The 12,317-nt window shown below is 45.0% G+C and overlaps 1 long non-coding RNA gene across 1 annotated transcript in view; it reads left to right on the forward strand.

The window, feature by feature from the left end:
* The first annotated feature begins 6,875 nt into the window (after window positions 1-6,875).
* LOC128099951 (uncharacterized) overlaps window positions 6,876-12,317 on the forward strand; it is a 44,808-nt gene continuing 39,366 nt past the window's right edge. The window contains exon 1 of the long non-coding RNA XR_008214615.1: window positions 6,876-6,989. This is a non-coding gene — a long non-coding RNA (uncharacterized LOC128099951). The remainder of the gene's footprint in view (window positions 6,990-12,317) is intronic.

The raw sequence follows: 12,317 nt of genomic DNA on the forward strand, positions 1-12,317 counted from the left end.
ACCCAAGCCGCAGAGTCGGATGCACACAACAAATAGAAGTGTGACACGTGTGACAGGGATTGGGCAAGTCCTGGAGGCAAAAACCAGGTCCAGGAGCAATTTCCCCTGACGCCTGTGGTTCCTGCTACAGTCACGGTGTCTGACTCGAAGCCTAAAGCCCCGGCCTCATGCGGGTGCTTTATGATTGGTTAATTAGGGAATAGAACCGAGGGCCTGTTCATAGGTGTTTCTCTGTGCTCTGCAGGCACCACCCAGAAGTGCATGGCAGCAACACTACAATGTTGCTCATGCATGTGTATTTGTTTAGGGCACATGGAGGTGTATGCACATGGATGTACATGGGTGTTAGTAGCTATATGGATCTCTGTGTTTGCCAGCATGGACATTTATATGTGTACATGCCATTGTACATAGTTTTGTGCCCATCACTATGGATATATGTGTTCATAGGTACACAGAGTAAGATTTGGATGCATGTAAGTTCCCGTGTCTTTACGCATGCACACATGAACATGTGTATATGTGTGAGTGTGAACCTGTGTGTGGAGCCATGTGGGCTGGTATGTGAACTGCATGTGTGTGTATATACATATACACACATAATATGTTATACACACACACACACACACACACACACACACACACATTTACCTTAGGGGGAAGATGTTTTATATTTCAATTTTCAAAACACACATGCAGATGACGAGGGGTAAAGAGGCCTTTTGCCAGCCCACACAAATACACACACACACACACACACACACACACACACACACACACACACACACACATTTATATACAGTGTGTGAATGAGTGCTTATGCACAGTGCATTTATACATATGAACTTGGGAGTACAAGAGCACATATGTGTATATAAATGTGTCTCTGTGTACTCCATGCTGGTGAATGCATACATATTTGCATGTTCATATGTGTGCCACTGCATAAAAGTATGTCTGTGTATATATATGAATATGTGTGCCTATATTTGAATGTATGTATGTATATATGTGTGTGGCCTTATGTGTTTACCTATAGGTACTGTGTGTCTAGGTGTGGGGCGTTTACCCACCACCCCCACAGTTCCCCAGAGTTTTCTTGAGTGCGAGCAGCAGGAAATATTAGAAGGATTTATTGTGGAGAATATCGCGGAGATAAACAGATAGAAAATAAAGGATAACCTCGAGAGGGCCTGGAACCTATTCCAACGGGCCCGACTGTCTCTGACCCAGGGTTTTTATAGAGACGCCAAGGGGTGGAGCAAAAGACCTCCTCCCCCAGCACAGCCAAGTGCAGACCATCTCAGACACCTGCACTCAGGCCCGTGGTCCTAATCATCCTCTATGCGGACATGCTGGGTAAAGCCACGAGGAACCCGAGAACGGGGTCCCACGTCTAGGTGCATTTCATACACATATATATGCCTTGGAACCTAAGTATGCATTTATGTACAAGTATATACATAGGTACATGTGAGTGTGTATGCGCACATATATCCATGTGTATATTTATACATATGTACATGTGTGCACATGTGAGCTTGTAAGTGATTGCCTAGGTTCATATGTTTACAAGTGCTTGCAAGCATGTGAAAATATGTATATGTGTGCATGTGTATATGTGTGTTCACTCATAGGTGGAACTGTGTGCCTGTGTGTATATAAATGCACACATGTTCACGTGAGAGCACATGTATGCCTATTTCACTCTGTAAGCAAATATGTATACATATGCATGTGTGAGCTTCTATGTGTGCTTATCTGTACATACATGTACATGTTTGTGCATATCTATTTGGAGATAATGTCTTTTAAGTCTGTCTTAATTTTATTGCATATGTTTAAATCCATGATACTCTAGTACTGGGGTGTAACTTAGTGCGTATGGGGCTAGCTCATGTGGTCTTGAATTCCGTTCTCAGCACCACAAATATAAAAGGGCTAACCAAAGCCCCTTTGCCCCTCCTCGTCTACATGTATGTTTTGAAAACTGGAATAGTAAATATCCTCCCCTAAGATTGATGACTCATTAGAAAAAGCTCACAAAGGCTCTGGGGTACAGTTCATGGACAGTGTTTATTATCTAGCATGCATTTGGTTCTATGTCCCATCTTAAACCCCAGGAGCAAACATTTCCGTTTTGCCAGGGGAGCACACCGCCCTCCTGCTTCCTGTACGTGTGAGCACTAAGCTTCTTGGCCTTGCCTCACAATGAGCATGGGGCCTTGGTCTCAAAATCTTTTAACTTCAAGGTTGGAGAGATGGCTCAGCAGTTAAGAACACTGACTGCTCTTCCAGAGGCCCTGAGTTCAATTCCCAGCAACCACCTGGTGGCTCACAACCATCTCTAATGAGATCTGGTGCCCTCTTCTGGCGGGCAGGCATGCAGGCAGGCAGACACTGTATACATAATAAATAAATAAATCTTAAAAAATTCTTTTAACTTCATATTGATTACCACTTGCACATGAAATCTGGGTCTGGGTTAGGGTTCAGGCTAGTCTACTGTTTGGGCGGGGGTTAGAGAGAGGGTTATGATTTAGGTTAACGTGGTAAGGGTTAGAACTGTGGTAAGGGTTAGGATAGGATAGGTTAGGTGAGGAGAAGGTTCAGTACTCGGAATAGGTTTAGTGTTAGGGCCTCAGCAGTGTCAGGGTCAGGGTGAGGACCAGGGCCAGGGTGAGGAATTAAGTTAGGGCTAGTTTAGCAACAAGCTAGTTCTAGGTTTAGGGTTAGAGTTAGGAGGAGGCTTGGGATTAGTTTAGTAGGTGTTCGTGCTAGTATTAGTATTATGGTTAGAAATGGAGTTAGGTTTAAGGAGTTAAAGTTAGCATTATGATTATGGTTGGATCTGGGGAAACAGATTTAGGGTTAGAGTTCGGTATCTGTTTGGTTTATGTTTTCATTAGAGCTAAGGTATTGTCATGGATAGGGATATAATAAGGTTTAGCTTTAGATTTAGGGTTAGGGATTGCTTTTTAGTTAGCTTTAGGGTTTGGAGTAGTCTAGTATTAGTGTTAGAGCTAGGTTAGTGTTAAAGCTAGTGTTGGTTAGTGTACATGAGTGTCTGGACATGTATGAACTCGTGTGACTGAGTCAGTGTGTTTGTGTGTGTCACATTCAGGTATTACTTTGTATTAATGTGTATTTGTAGATTTGCTTGTGTGTGTGTGCAAAAGTGTGAGTATGAAAGTGCATGTGAATGTACAAGAGTGCACAACTGTGTGTAAAATTATATGATTGTGTAAGGAATTGTGAGGTCGCATGAGCCTGTTATTGAGATTGTGTGTGGATGAGTCAATGCCAATGTGTGTGTGTTTCTCTGTGTGTGTGTATGAGTATGAAAATATTCAAGAGTATGTTTGGGTGAGTGTGCAAAAGCGTGTAATGGGAGGAAGAGTGTATGAATGTGAATCTGTGTGAATAGGAGTCCAAGTTTTTGACTCTGAGTGTTAGCACATGTGAATGCGTAGCTGTTTGTGCAAGGTATTCAAAAGTGTGTGAAGGTGTGAGATCATGACAACATGTGTGTATAATTGTATGAATTAACGTGACTGTTTCAGCATGGGTAAGTATGATCATGTAGATATCTGAGTTAGTAAGTGTGAATATAGTTGTATTTTTGAGAGTGCTGTGAGCTTGTGGCTCTGTGTGTCATCATGTGTGAGCGTTATCATGTCTGTGTTATCATGTGAGAGTGTATAAGATTGTGAGTGAGCATGAGTGTGTATGGGCATTAATGTGCATTGAGTATGTAATAGTGTGTGGTATCAGAGTGTTTTGTATGGGCCTGTGATTTTGTGAATGTGTGATTGAATATGGATATGTGAATGGATCCAAGTGCATGAGTGTGTTTAGGTGCTTGGAACTGCAATACTGTACAAAAGTGAGTGTGCTTGTGTGTGTTGGTATTGGATTGTGATTGTAAATATGTGAATGAATATGTGAGAGAATGTGTGCAAAAGTTTGTGTTGCTATGTGTGTGCAACTGTGTGAGGATGTGGATGTATATGAGTATTTAAGCATCAAGAGTGTGTTGGTATATGTTAGTGCATGATTTTGTGTGTTTCTATGAGTGTGCAAGTGTGAACTGAGTACTTATGTATGTGATGAGAGAATATGAATGACTGTGTAGAGGTGTGTGAAAATGGAAAGGTGTGTGATCAAATATGGTGCACGTGAGCGTGAGTGTATGTAGTAACATACAATATTTAACTATTGTTAAAGGCAAAAGAATACCAGCTTCCTAGGCCTACACCTGCTATAGAGCTGGCTGCTTCCAAGGCTGAGGATTCCTGTCACCTTGGTCTGCTGGAGGCTGCAGCATCAGCCACAGTTGAGGGTTGAGGGATCCCAACTTCCTAGGCCACACAAGAGCTGTGACATCTGTAAGGCTAAGGTCCTGCTACCTGAAGGGCACGGACTGGAGGGCTCCACCGGTTGTGCTGCCGACCACACCCTTATTATCACTGGTACAGCTGCCCCAAACGGAGAGGATGGAACCTTAACAGGCTTGAGGGCTTCTCCTTCCCGGCCCGTGATTTCTAATCGGGCAGGACAAAGGACCCTTCCAGCTAACTGGTAACAAACACCTCGACCCTCCTTGTAGTCGCACACAGCCTGCGAGGCTCCACTTACGGCCCCTCTGATCCTTAGAGCAGCTGGCACATCGACAGAAACCAATTTTGCTCTTTCCATTCTCCGGAGGAGGAACCTCCAATTCCAAAGGTGCCATTTGCCTGAGCACTCTGCCGGAAACTGCAACTCCACAGCTTCCCTCCCACTGACAAAGCCGATCCGATCTGGGGGCCTGTCTGCCTTCCCCTCATGCTTTCTGTGGCCTCTTTGAATCCTCTACAATATCTCTTTGATGACTGCACCCACATGGTTAAACTCTGCTTGGCCTGGGTGGGAAAGTCTCAGTGGTGCAGGCTTCCTGCTTGGAACATCATTTCTCCTGGGCTCTTCACTCCACTCTGGCCCACCTGCACGCCTGAGATGTTAGTGAGATCCCAGAATGCCTCAGAGGCTCAGGTCCCAGTCAGAACTCAATGTATTTACTTTTTAAAAAAAATGTGTGTGTGTGTGTGTGTGTGTGTGTGTGTGAAGGTGCCCATGAGGCTAGAAGAGGGGGTTGGATTCCCTGGAGTCACAATTACAGGCAGTTGTGAGCCACCCAGGATGGGAACTAAGAACCAAATTCTGGTCCTCTGCAAGAACTCTCCACTGCTGAGCGATCGCTCATTCCCTTCAATGTATTTACTATACACATGCATTTCCCATAGTCTAAAAATCACAGTAAGTTGAAGGTACTGTCGGGAGTAGCAATCTGATGTTCTCTACCAAAGTTTAAATGTGCATAGATCTTGATTCCAGAACCTGGTCTTAACTAATTTCTTACATGTGAATGCAGACATGAGGATCCCAGGTTATGTGGTCTAATTTATTTATAGGAGTGAACAAATGGGAAAGTCAAATGTCCTCAAATGAGGCGTAGATAAACTGGCATAATCATAAGCAGAATACTGTAGAGCAGTGGTTCTCAGCCTGTGGGCTGTGACCTATTTGGGTCAAATGACCCTTTCAGAGGGGTCACCTAAGTAAGACCATCCTGCCTATCAGATATTTACATTACAATTCATAACAGTAGCAAAATTACAGTTATGAAGCAGCAATGAAAATAATTTTATAGTTGAGGGGTCACCACTACATGAGGAACTGTATAAAATTACGAAGGTTGAGAACCACTGCTGCAGAGTAATTGATGAGCCAAAGGCAGGACTCTATCACTTGATATGCCCATGTCATTAGGTCATTGCTTTCATTGGTACAGATTTGAATATTTACTATCCCCCAAATACTGTTCTAGGCTACAGGGAGGGAGAAAAGTTAAATGCCCAGAGCCCTGAAAAACATCCAAGTGAGCACGTGGACAAGCACACTTATGCAGGTAAGTTCTTCAGACTGCACACAGAGGGGACACCCAGGGACAGCAGAAGCCCAGTATAGAAAAGCACCAGGACCCAGAGGTGGGATATCCCAAAGACCTAGGATAGAACCACACAGGACTGGCACACACACAAAGTCAATGGAATGATTCCTAACGATATTCTGCTCTGCTCATAGATTATTGCCTAGCCCAATTATCATCAGAGAGGCTTTGCCCAAAATGGATGGAGGCAGATGCAGAGACCCACTGCCAAACAGGAGGAGCTCGGGAACCCTGCAGTAGAGGGGGAGGAAGGATTGTAGGAGCCAGAATGCAACTTGATATGCCATTTTTGGGTTGATATCCATGGGAAGCTTGCCCTTTTCTGAATAGGATCGGAAGAAGAGGGGATGGGGGTAGGGCAGAGGGGAAGTGGGGGGGGGGAGGGACTGGGAGGAGAGGAGGGAGGGGAAACTGCAGTCGAGATGTAAAAAAACAACTTTTTTTTTTAAATTTAAAAAAAGGCTTCTTGTATTCAAGAAAGAGTACAGAAGGACAGTGTGGCCAGAGTGGAGGAGGAATGGGCTGAGCTGGGTGAAACAGATCCTATGGTGCTTTATGGTCCAGATGGCATGCACACTTCAACCGTCTATGCAGTAAGGCACTGTCCTTTAGAGTAGACTTCACTACCCACTGCCTGGGGCCTCCCATATAGGTTAGGCAAACTGGCTTACGTAAGGAGACACCAGCCCTGGCACCTTCAATAACACAGGACCTTTATTTTAGATGTTGCTCTGGGGAGGACAAATGAACAGGTGGGTGAGAAGTGGAATTTGGGCACAGCGACAACCTGAACAAACCCGGGAGAATGAAATTCTGAGGTGAGCCAGCAGAGGGTGCTATTGGACCTTGGACCAAGCCTGGGCTGACGTAGAAAGCAACCCGACTCAGATGTTTGTCTTCTGAAATTGGCAAATAGATGAGGGAAACTGAGAAATGGACAGGAATGGTGGAAATGAAAATTTTTTTCCCACATGTCCTGATACTGGTGGACCTGCTGGTATGTCTATCTAGCATCAGAGTGTCTCAGGGGGAGGGGGAGGAGGCTGACAGGGAAAGCAGCCTGAGGTCTCAGTGAGAGAGAGCAAGGCGTGGCTACAGTCAGTGCTGAGAGGCGAGGGTGAGAATCTTCAGGGAGGCCTGCGTGCTTAGAAATGGGGGAAGAGTCTACAGCTGTACCTCCCGGAATTTTGTCTGACCTTAGAAAATAAGCAGGGTCAGGCCTTTGATGGAAGAAATTGGGAAGAGGAAGTCATACAAATACAGAAGAGAAGAGCCAGTGAGAAGGACCCACTCCACATAGAAAAGGGCTGAATGGGTGAAGATGGTGTAAGGTGAGCACAGGTCCAGGAAGGGAAATCATGGAGCCCTCAACCTGGACGAGACTGAGATCAGTATCCTTGAGGGGCAGATATATTGACAGTTTCAGGGTCAGGGGAGGATCAGCCCATGAAGATAAATGTTGGATGTTGTGGAATATTATTTTAACTGGGCAAAGATGTGTTACATTTGTTTATGCTGTGGAATACTACTTAAACTGTGTAAAGGTGTGTTGCCTTTGTTTATGCTGCATTTGTTTATCAATGTAGGGATGCGTGTTTAACTATGTAAAGATGTGTTGCATTTGTTTCACCTTGCCTGCCTAAGGCACCTGATTGGTCTAATAAAGAGCCGAATGGCCAATAACTAGGCAAAAGAGGGATAGGCATGGCTGGCAGGCAGAGAATAATTAGGAGGAAGAATCTAGGCTCAAGAGAAGAGGGGAGAAGGAGGAGAGAAGGAGGGAGAAAGAAAGAGAGATGTCTAGGGCCAGCCAGGCAGCCTCCAGCCAGCCAGACACAAGAAGCAGTGAAAGTAAGATATACAGAGGTAAGAAAGGTAAGAAGCCCTGAGGCAAAAGGTAGATAAAGAGAAACAGGTTAATTTAAGTTAAAAGAGCTAGCCAGAAACGAGCCTAAGCTAGGCCAAGCATTCAAAACTAATAAGTCTGCATGTCATGATCTGGGAGGTGGTTGGTGGCTCCCCAGAAAAAACCTAGTGCAGTTGGGATCATTTTTTTCATTCAGGAAGCAGAGAAGTAAGGCTGAGATGTAGTATGCCAAGAGTCTGAGCTTCGAGACGATGAACCTCACTGCATGTTGGCATTCAGGAGGGACCAGAGCCACAGAGAGATGACATCTGGGTTGAACATGGGGTGCTGAGGGGCTGCTGGAGGGTCTAGGAAATGGTGGGGAAGTCCACATGGTGGGAAAGGGTAGACAGGAAAGATTAGTAGTGTTCAAACAAACAAACAAACAAACAAACAAAAAAGGAAATCCTGTGATTCTCATTAATGTCCTAAGGAAGATTATTGCTGTTTGGTTGTTACCATAGGCATGGGTGTCCACTGTGAGGGAGGAGAGAGAGAGGGCTCATCACTGACGTAGCACAGCCAAGAGCAAATGGATGACCAAGGGGCAGGTTGGGGTACTGGATAAAAAGTAAATAAGAGAAGCTATTGGGGTGGATGGAAGGGTTTAATTGACAAACACCATCTTTACTGAAGGTTGTCCAGAGTTATCAAACAGCACCCAAGGAAGGCTAGAGGCTGAGGAATAGATCCAGGTGAAGTCTAAATTTGATGAGGAAATGCACCGTTGGGCTTAAGACAGGAACATGACTCTATATGATCCAGCAAAGAATCTCTGTCAGTAGTTCCCTTCAAAGAGAAGAGGGAATGTGGTGCTCTCAGCATGGAGTGAGCAGTGGTACCTGAGGTAGGTGTCTCTGCACACACTGTCTTGACTTCTCTACCATCCTGGTGGAGCACACAGAAGTGGCCAGCTAGGCAGACCATGTTGGAGTTTGGCTAGGGAAACAAGACACAAAAATGCAGTAATGGTCCTGAATGCTGGGTTGGTTAGCAGGGAGTAGAAACCAGGGAAGTATAGAAAGAAACTGATCCATGATGAGTCCCTTGCTCATTGCCCTACACGAGGCCCCAGACCTGTAGCCAAGTTTCTGACTTAGGTGTCATTAGATAAGCTGAGGAGGTCCTTAATCAAGGGTAGACTTCTCTATGAGGAGACGTGAGTTAGGAATGGAGATATCCTAAAGGCCAAGAATGGGGACTGAGATAGAGTGGGGAATCCTCCAAAGAGTCAAGCTTCCCCACATTCTGAGAAGCTTCTCAGATGACAAAGCTTTAGAAATCATGTTAGTGAACAGCCTGTTTCTCTCTTTTACAGCCTGTGAAAGGCTCAAGTGTTTTCCAAGTCTCGTGTCCAGCAGTTCTGATCGTACGTGTAGATGTTCACAGAGACCTGCACCTGGAGGCAGGGAAAGGTCTCAATATCCTCCTGGGTACCGTGCTCACAGCACACGGCATGTTCTGTCCTCAGGTCCTAGGTCCTTTGTGGCTCTTGATCAGCTACAGGTCAATCTCTGTCCTGAGTAGGACACAGTAGAGTAGGAATTCCAACATCTGGGTCTAAGTTCCACGAGTTGAACCATGATGCCTTGTTTCCTGTCATCACAAATAACCACACACTCTTCCATCATGAACGCCCATCAACTTTACTCCCCACCCCCTGTGTCTGCACCATCAGTTATTCTACATTGACTTCTTAAGGAGGCTTCGCTTCCTCTTCTTCTGAACCATTGGGGATTATTTTTTTTCTAACAGAACTTCAATCCTATTCTGCCTTTATTGTCGTTGTTGTTAATTCTCTTTGCTGATATCTTAAATGACTATTTCTGTGACTTTTAATAGAAACTTAATTTAAATGGTGTTAAAGTTGCCTTTTAAAACTTAATCACCCACTTTACAGAGACTGTAAACATTTATCATTGCCCCAACCCACATCCCATCCTCAAGGTAATTTTGCTGGGTCATGTGGCCTCTTTCTAGATTCCTCCTGTGTGTTCTCTAAATGCCTCCTACATCTTTGTTTCCATTTTAGTAGAACCTGAAGCACTCCTTACCCTAGCCAGAGCTTTTGAAAAACTACTTCTCAATGGGTCTCAAGACCTCCATTCATCCCATTAAACCATTACTCTGGGGGCTTGGATGAGGATGATTATCTAGGGGTACCACTGAGTTCATTCCACAGGATAGACAAAGGATCGTGTGTCCGGGAAATAAGACTCGTGCAGGGAAAGTAAAAGCCGGAAGGAAACTGGAATGACAGGAAAGAGAAGAGGCCACAGGTGTTGACTGTGAAAGTGGCTGCCATCCACAAGTGAAAGTGACCGAGATCACGTGACCTGCAGATGCGGAGACTAGAGAAAGTGCCAGCCATGGGCAGAAGTGTGCGTGCGTGCCTGTGTGCATGTACATGTGTGTGCACGTGTGTGCACGTGTGTGTGTGTGTGTGTGTGTGTGTGTGTGTGTGTGTGTGTTGTGATAAACATGACAAAAGTCATTAGGATAGACAAACAGCTCCCATGAAGGGAATGGGAGGGGTCCCAGAGGTATAGTAAACCCAGGGCCCTGGATCAGCCTTTGTATAGGTTCCCTGGGACTTCTTTCTGGCCTCCCTTTGTCCCTCAATGGTCTCATCTGGTGGCCAATAGAAACTTGTACTGCTTGCAACCTGTAAAGGATACAATGTCCTGGGAGTGTATGTGTTTGAGGAAACAATCCTAAAAGCAAGGAGAAGCCCCTCTTCAAGGGGCACGTCTTTCTAGATCAGCCCATTTTCCCTTGACCATCCTTCATTCCCCCTCTCAGAGATCAACACTAACTGTGGTCAGGGACGGGGGCAATGACTGTTCTGGCTACTTACTGACGAGAGAGGGCAATGTTTTAGGGTGTTGACCAGAGAAAGGAGGACCCTTAAGGCTGGGTCCCTAGGGACAACCCAGAGAGCTATGATAGAGCTTAGTTGCCTGGGTAGATCTGGGGTGCAGGACAGCCATTTGATGACAGTATGTTAAGTTGTTGTGGTAACATCAGTGACATAAAGAGCAAAACCATAAGAATAACTATAACTCCTGTTGAGACAATGGTTGACTATCAGCTGGGGAAGATGTGCCCTTATTAGAGGAGAACAGGCAGTAAAACCATGGCAAAGCTCCTCCGCAGGCAGCAAGGCTGACGGTTTCTCTGCTGCCCTTGCTCCTGTAAGATATGCAGCGTGGAGAAGGCCACTGGTTTGATTCAAGACCTTAAGAAACCTCCCACCAGCCAGTTCAAGTTCAGAGGTCAGCCACCATGTGTCTTCTATCACCACCTCATGGGAAACATTAAGAGATGAGGTTAACGAAGAGAACTCTTCAAATGTCATAATTAGTATGTCTTGTTTAGTGAGATGAACGGCATCATGCAACAGACTGAACCATACACCAGAGCCCTGTAGTGTAGAGGGAATGTTTAAAAATTTCACACCAGAGATCAGTGAGTGTAAGCGTCTTTAGCCATTTTCTCTCAGCAGCAAATGCCACCTCCCATGTACCAGGTGTGCTCTTTGATAGTGGTGGGCACTGGAGGCCAAGTCTGAGCTAAGTCAGGGTTCCATCTCACCGGGGGAAGAGATGGATGCCATTCTCTAACTTACAATCTAAGAGGGAAATATAATTCCCTTGGGGTTTGTTTTATAGAATGGCCCAGAGATAGTCCATGGACACAAGTGTACCCTGTGAGTTTGATGACTGGGAACTTAATCTCCTCACTCAGCTGGGGAACCTGGGCAGTTAGAACATAGCATGTCATATTACATATTATGAGAGGCTATTTTCAATGGTAAAATAATGCCAAAAGATGCTGTCAGACCTTGCCCCCACATTCAGGACAACTCTGATCCCGTTTAAGATAGCTAACAGACCTTGTTGAGCCTGAGTTCAAGCTCTCTCCCAAGTGGTGGTAGAGTCATATTCTTGGAAAATCCATTCTGTGTTCCTTATTCATTTTTCTAACCCTGAATTTTATTTCACTAAAACATTTAAGCCCTTTCCCTCCTCCTAAAAAACAAAACAAAACAAACAAACAAATAAAACCACCAACCATAAATGTTCTACTCCAGACACAGAGGCCTTTTCTAATGAATCTCTCTCTCTTTTCTGAAGTGGTTCATTCTATTCTCCCTGCAATCCCTAGACCTGAACTGATCCTATTGTAAGGAGATACTACAGCTGTTGGGGACACTTGGTATGCCACTTCTCTGGGCCATGTCTGAGGTAGCCACCAGAAAAATGGTCTTCTAGAAGACAGTGGCCTGAGTTTAGTCAGGGTAAAAGTGATAGATCCACAATCTGGAAATATCCCACTGAAGTGTAAGGGTAGTAGGAATTGCTCCAAGGCAAGAAAAAGTCTGGGTGTGCCAAAAAAGACTCTCAGCTTACAAGGTGA

Source organism: Peromyscus californicus, unplaced genomic scaffold (assembly GCF_007827085.1).
Source record: "Peromyscus californicus insignis strain IS unplaced genomic scaffold, ASM782708v3 Scaffold_6__1_contigs__length_162567912, whole genome shotgun sequence".
Lineage (NCBI taxonomy): Eukaryota > Metazoa > Chordata > Mammalia > Rodentia > Cricetidae > Peromyscus > Peromyscus californicus.